Source organism: Fopius arisanus, unplaced genomic scaffold (assembly GCF_000806365.1).
Source record: "Fopius arisanus strain USDA-PBARC FA_bdor unplaced genomic scaffold, ASM80636v1 scaffold00222, whole genome shotgun sequence".
NCBI lineage: Eukaryota > Metazoa > Arthropoda > Insecta > Hymenoptera > Braconidae > Fopius > Fopius arisanus.
In genome coordinates, this window is record NW_011887961.1 from 29,036 (window position 1) to 35,376 (window position 6,341).

Here is a 6,341-nt window from a genome sequence, read left to right on the forward strand (position 1 = left end):
AAACGAATGGGATTTTTCCTTACATTTTAATCAATTTTTCTTATTTTTTGCCGATATATGAGCCAAAGAAGACAACTCTAAATGATTTTACGATGAAAGTTCTGCAAGGAAATTTCTCTCAGATAATTTGTATGAACGGATTCTTTTAACTCCATTTTTGGTATGAATCTATTTATTCTTTCAATATTCATATTGGAACATATCTTGTATTAACAAAAATTAAAAAATCTTTTCAACAGTTTTTTTCAATTAATTTGCTGCCGAAATATTCAATTCAGAGTAATTTATTCAACGGAATTTTATGCGGAAATTAATAGAGGGAAAATTGATTAATTGATATTTTTTAACAATGCAAAATGCAGCAAGAAAAATATGCATATTTTTCGTTCAAAAATTCAAATTTTTGCGCGTTGACTGACCTAACGATTCCCCCACTCTGACCCAAGCATCGTGGTCTCGCCCCTCCGACTACCTGCACGGTACAATAGGACCCCTTATTTTATAGTCATTGGCCTAATTGAGGTTGGGAGCTAGGTGAGCCGATTGAGCGCACTTTGCCCATGCCTGCTATAGGTCATTGCTCTCACTTGACTTTATTCGTGTTGTGCCTGGCGCTTCTGTTGTCTGTATAGCCTCTCCGCCTGTTTCCTCGCCACCCTGTCTTTGCTCTCCTTGTTGTTCTATCTCTCCTCTCCACTTTTCACTTTTTTTTTCTCGTCCAGTCTGTGATTTTTCTCTCTGCTGTCGTGTTCATAGTTTTCTCCCTTTTTCTACTTTGACATTCCTGTTGCCTGAAAGTATCCCTCTCTTCTTCTTTGCAATCATTGAGTCTGTTTGTCACTTCCATTTTCCTTCTTTTCTCACTCACGTTCTCACTCACTTTCCAGTTTTTATCTTCTAACCTGTCCTCTCATTTTTATGTCTTATTTCTGTCTCCGGCGTTACTGTTTGCTATGCATGCCCGCCTTATTACCCTAGCCACTTTTTTTTATTCTGTAATTCTTTTCTTTATTCTTTAAGTTTTCGATTTACCTCGGAAAAAATCAAATCAAAATCGAAAATCGGAAAAGTCGCAAAAGTCGCTTGTTTTCACGCCCAACCAAAAGTCTTGCCTCACCGAACCTGCTTGCCGTTAAGAATATCTTTTTGTGTATAAGGTTGTACCGCTATATAAACTTTCCTTCTATGATGTAAAAATGTTTGCCGCATGAAGGACGGCGGTGCTCCATATATAGGCAAGAAAAATGAATTGAAGAAATGGCTATCACAAATATCACCAATAGAATGTGGAACGTTATATAAACTTCCCTTCTATGATGTACATTAAACGCACATTAAACTCAATTTTTGGATCTCTTGAACTAAGATCTTTGTTACGTCTACTAATCGCCAAAGCATTGAGGCCCGAGTGCTCAGGGTGTCGGGAGGCCTGACAGGTAACAGAATAGGGCAAACAATCGAGACACATCGTGGCAAGGTCAAAGAGTGCATTAGAGGATAAAAATTTTTAGGGCAAATGAGGATAGGAGATTTAACTGAGTGCAGTACCAAAAAATTAAGGATCTAGAAGGAACGCGGCAGGTGGAAGTAGAGTTTGACGGCTGGATGAGTGTGTCAGGATGAAATGGGGGTGATGGTGAAATGAAGGCATGGAAGAAACTGAATCCTTGAGGGTTGGATGAGTGTGTCAGTGTAAAATGAGGATTGGTGGTGGCGAGAGCACATGGGAGAAACTGAGAGTTTTAAAGATGAAATAAATTCAGTGAAAAAAATGGGATTTTGACTGTGGGATGAGTAGAGTGAAGTGTCAGGGTGAAGTTGTGGTTGATGTAGAATGGGTACATTGGAAAAAAGATGGGTGACGGTTGGATGAGTGATTCACGTTAAATGGCGGTTGGAGGCGGGTTGAGTGCATGCGAAAAAATGAGGATTTGAGGGCGGGGAAGAACGTATCAGTGTGGAATAGGCATTGATGATGGGATGAGTGAGTGAGAAAATTCAATGAGGGTTGATGTTATGATGCATGCATGAAAAAAGTGGGGGTTTAGGGCGGGATGAGTATGTCAGGCATAAATTGGGATTGATGGTAGAATAAGTGCATGGGAGAAATTGCGGCGTTAAGGATGGACCGAGTGTGTTAGGTGAAGTGGCGGTTGATGATGGAGTCACTGCATAGGAGAAGCTGAGGGGTTGATATGAATGCAATGGGAAAAAAGGAAGTTTCAGGGCCGGATGAGTGTGTCAGATGGGGGTAGGGGGTGGAATGAGCACATGGGAGAAACTGAAGGGTTAAGGATGGAATAAATTCATTGAGAAAAGTGCGTTTTTGAGGATGGGACGAACGAAGTGAGTGTCAGGGTGAAGTTGTGGTTGATGATGGGATTGGAGTGCATGGGAAAAATGATGGTTGAGGGTCGGATGAATGTGTCGACGTGAAATGGCAGTTGTTGATGACATAAGTGTGTCAGGGTGCAAATAAATGTATGCTAAAGCATAACGCTTTGAGGCAGAGATAAGTGTGTCAACCCCATCCAAATTAAATCGTTATTTTTTTCATGCACTTGTCCCATCGTCAACCCCCATTTGACATTCACACACTCATCCCACAATCAACCCGCACCTTCACGACCGCATTACCCAAGTGACAGGATCATAAAAAAAATGTCACCATACCTGCACCTAGAAAATTCAACCCCATTTTTCGACCTTCACTCCCCCTCCCATCTTCAAGACCGACGGGGTCATAAAAAACGATTTCCACAAATGCATGGAGATCGACTTGCGGTTTGATTCTGAGTCGATCAGTATCATTTTTCATCATTTTTAACGACATTCTTGCGCCCTCATTAACCCATTTCTAAAATAGCCGACGGGATCATAGAAAATAGGTGTATATATAGATTGATTAGGAGAACGGTTCTGAGTCAATTGGTACCTATAAAAGTCAACCGTTACTACACCCTCACTACTCGATTCGCAAGATGGCCAACGCGGTCAATGAAAAATCTTTCTACAAGTATATGTAGATCGACCCAGGCAGTGATTCTGAGTTGATCTGTACCTGCAAATTTTTTTAACTCTCATTTTTTCTCAATGCATTCACTCCACCATCAACTACCTCACCCTGACACACTCATCCCAGCCGCAGCTCATCATTTTTCCTTCGCACTTATCCCACTATCTACCCCCACTTGACCCCAACACACTAATCCCACTTTCAAGGCCCCATTTTTACCTTTCACCCATCCCAACATCAACCTTTATTTTTTCGTATGAATTCATCCCAATGTCAATACTTCATTACTACTTCACAACGAATTAGGTACCACGTTCGGTTCATGGCCGGATAGACTGGTGAGATCTAACCCGGTTCAAAAAAAGTCTTAATCGACTGAAAGCGAAGAAACCTTCATGTTGCCCTACAATTAACGCATCATCAGCCCCCATTTCACCCTAAAACACTGATCTCAGCCTTATCCAAGCCGTATCCCAGCATCAATCCCCGTTTCATCTCGACACGTTCATCCCAGCGTCAACTCTCCATTTTTCGTCCTGCACTCCATCCCCCGCATCCAACAGCCCCCATTTCGCCGTGACACAGTCATCCCTACCTCAACCACTTATTTTTTCCAATGCACTCATCCCACCATCAAGCCCAATTTCACCCTGTGTCAGGGTGAAATTGGGCTCATCATCACGCTACATTTTGCCGGCTCATATGGAGGTACTCTTTTTAACCCTTTGGCCATTTTGGAAATGGCTTAGTGAGGGTGAATGCAATTGAGAATCATCCCCTGAATCGATTTAGATATACTTGTAGAGACATTTTTCCACCCCTTCAGGTATCTAAAATTATTCCCCCAAAAGGACCCCTCCTTCGGACGCTCCTGATCAGTTCTGCCGTGAAACTCTATTTTGCCTCTCCGAGATTGAGAGGCCCCACTATCAACATCCATCTGATTTTAGTGTCACTAAAATTGACGGCTGATTACTTCGTCCTCCCGGACATAAATTACGAACGTTCCGTGCAACGAATCCTTACGGGGGAAATGGCGAAAAATTTAATAATTATGTTCACGGACCGGTAATTGGTTGTCGCGAGTGAAAAGTGGATGTGTAAAATGTGGGGAGGGTTTTTTTCTCAGATTGATTGAGTCGCCATATTTTTCCCGAAACGATCATTGAAGAATACGCCTTGTAATTTTCGAAAGATCTTCGAAATTCTTCGAAATTTTTCACCCTTGAAATCTAATTACCGGCCCGGCAAAAATAATTATCTATTTATTGACCCTAGGATTATATTTTTTGAGGATCTACAGGGGCTAGCATGTATGTCTCCGTAAAACAGGTTTGTTGTGGGGAATTCTCTAGGGACTTAGGATTTGTTGGGTGAAAATCCCTTCACCTTGGCCTTAAATAGGTTAAAATTTTAGGCTGTGAACAGGGGAAGGGGCGAAGGTAATAACTATCCTCAATCTCCGGGACGAGGTCAGGAAAGGTATTACAAGCTGTAGAACAAGGGTGATAGAAATCCACCTTGAGCTCCTTCATAGGTTTTCTATGCTCTTTTCCTAGGAATTCACAATATATGGGGCAGGCTGCGAAAAAAAATATAAAGAAAATTTTGAAATTTTGATTTTGTTAATTCATTGAGTCGGATAGTACGTAAGCAAGGAACTTCCGACTTAAACCGCAATCCGTCAACAAGGAGCTAAGCCATCTACTAAGTGTGTCCTTCGAAGCAGCCTTATAAGGCTGTTAGTAGTGATAAATAAGGCAACTTCGTTACCTCTGACCTTCTTCTCTTCATAACTCTGGGTGCTCTTTAAACCTTAGTATTATCAGAAGAGGTTGAGGGACCCCAGGCCCCGAATTTTCTACTTTATCTGGGATCTTGATCCTATAAGAATCCCCTACCGACTTAATATTACTAATTTTGATCAAATGAATTGTTTGTTTTTTTTGTGGGTGGTAACCATCTATCCGGGGGCCTCTCCATTTCACCATGACTCGTTCAACCCAGATTCAACCCTTCGTTTTTTTTTTCGTTTTTGTCGGTGGCCTGGTGTAGTGGTTAAGGTCATTGCCTCACAACGAATTAGGTACCACGTTCGGTTCATGGCCGGATAGACTGGTGAGATCTAACCCGGTTCAAAAAAAGTCTTAATCGACTGAAAGCGAAGAAACCTTCATGTTGCCCTACAATTAACGCATCATCAGCCCCCATTTCACCCTAAAACACTGATTAGCAACATTGCTAATTTGCTGGTCAGCTGGGGGAGAGACAAAAAATCTATAAGTATACTTCTTAAGCTTATTGATGACCGGATTGAGAGCATATTTCCTCATATTTGGGTTTTGTAGGTTTCAAATTAGACGCTCCCTTCATCAGACCAGAAATTATTCTTCCCAATTTTATCTCTTAGGATTCAGAGCGTCGTGACCCACATTTCCACCAAATTTTACCCATTCTTCAATAGGTCTTAACAGACCTATACTATACTGCTTAAATGTAGACTTTGATAACGAATTGACCATAATGTCGATTGATCGATTATTTAAATTTCTTTTTGCAAATGCCTCGTGGATATGCGACCTGCCATCAATCTTAATTTCTTCGTTAAGGTGCTGTTGGTCTTTGGAAGCAGATAAGAGCAAGTTACTTTGAGGTTCGAAGATAATTGGCTCACCATCAAGGATTGATAGCCAGAAAGGATACCAGGGCTGAGCCTTCCAGTTTAGAAGCAATAATATCTCCCAAGCTTGGTCGTTTACGATCTTCCTCAATACTTTGAGAATCAGCGGAAAGAAAGGAAACGCGTCGACTGAGAAAGCCTCAGAGTCCCTATGCCATGAGCGAGATTTGGGGCACTTTTTATTGGAACATAAAGCGAATAAATTCATTTCTTGTTCTCCCTAGCGTTCTACAATTTTCTGAAAGGCCCAATCCGCGAGTTCCCACTCGGTGTCTGCTTTATCAATCCGTGATGCCTGATCAGCCTCAACATTTTCCCGAGGGGGAATGTATGATGCGTAAATCCATAAATTCCTTTCCTCACAAAATTCCCAAATTTCTCGAGCTAACTTGTTTAAATGAGGAAATCGTATCCCTCCCATACGATTCATGTAAGACACAGCTGTCGTGTTATCAATCCTAAAGAGCAGGGATGGGCAACCTCTGCTCTGAGAGCAAGTCGTGCTCCCGACCTCTATTAGTACATAACAAAGGGTAGACGAAAGCTTATTGTGTCGGGTGATGGGCCTTTATGACCCAAGTCGTAAAGGGCCTTCTCCTCGGCTGAAATCAACCAAAGTGGGGGTAACACGTAAGAACAGGAGTA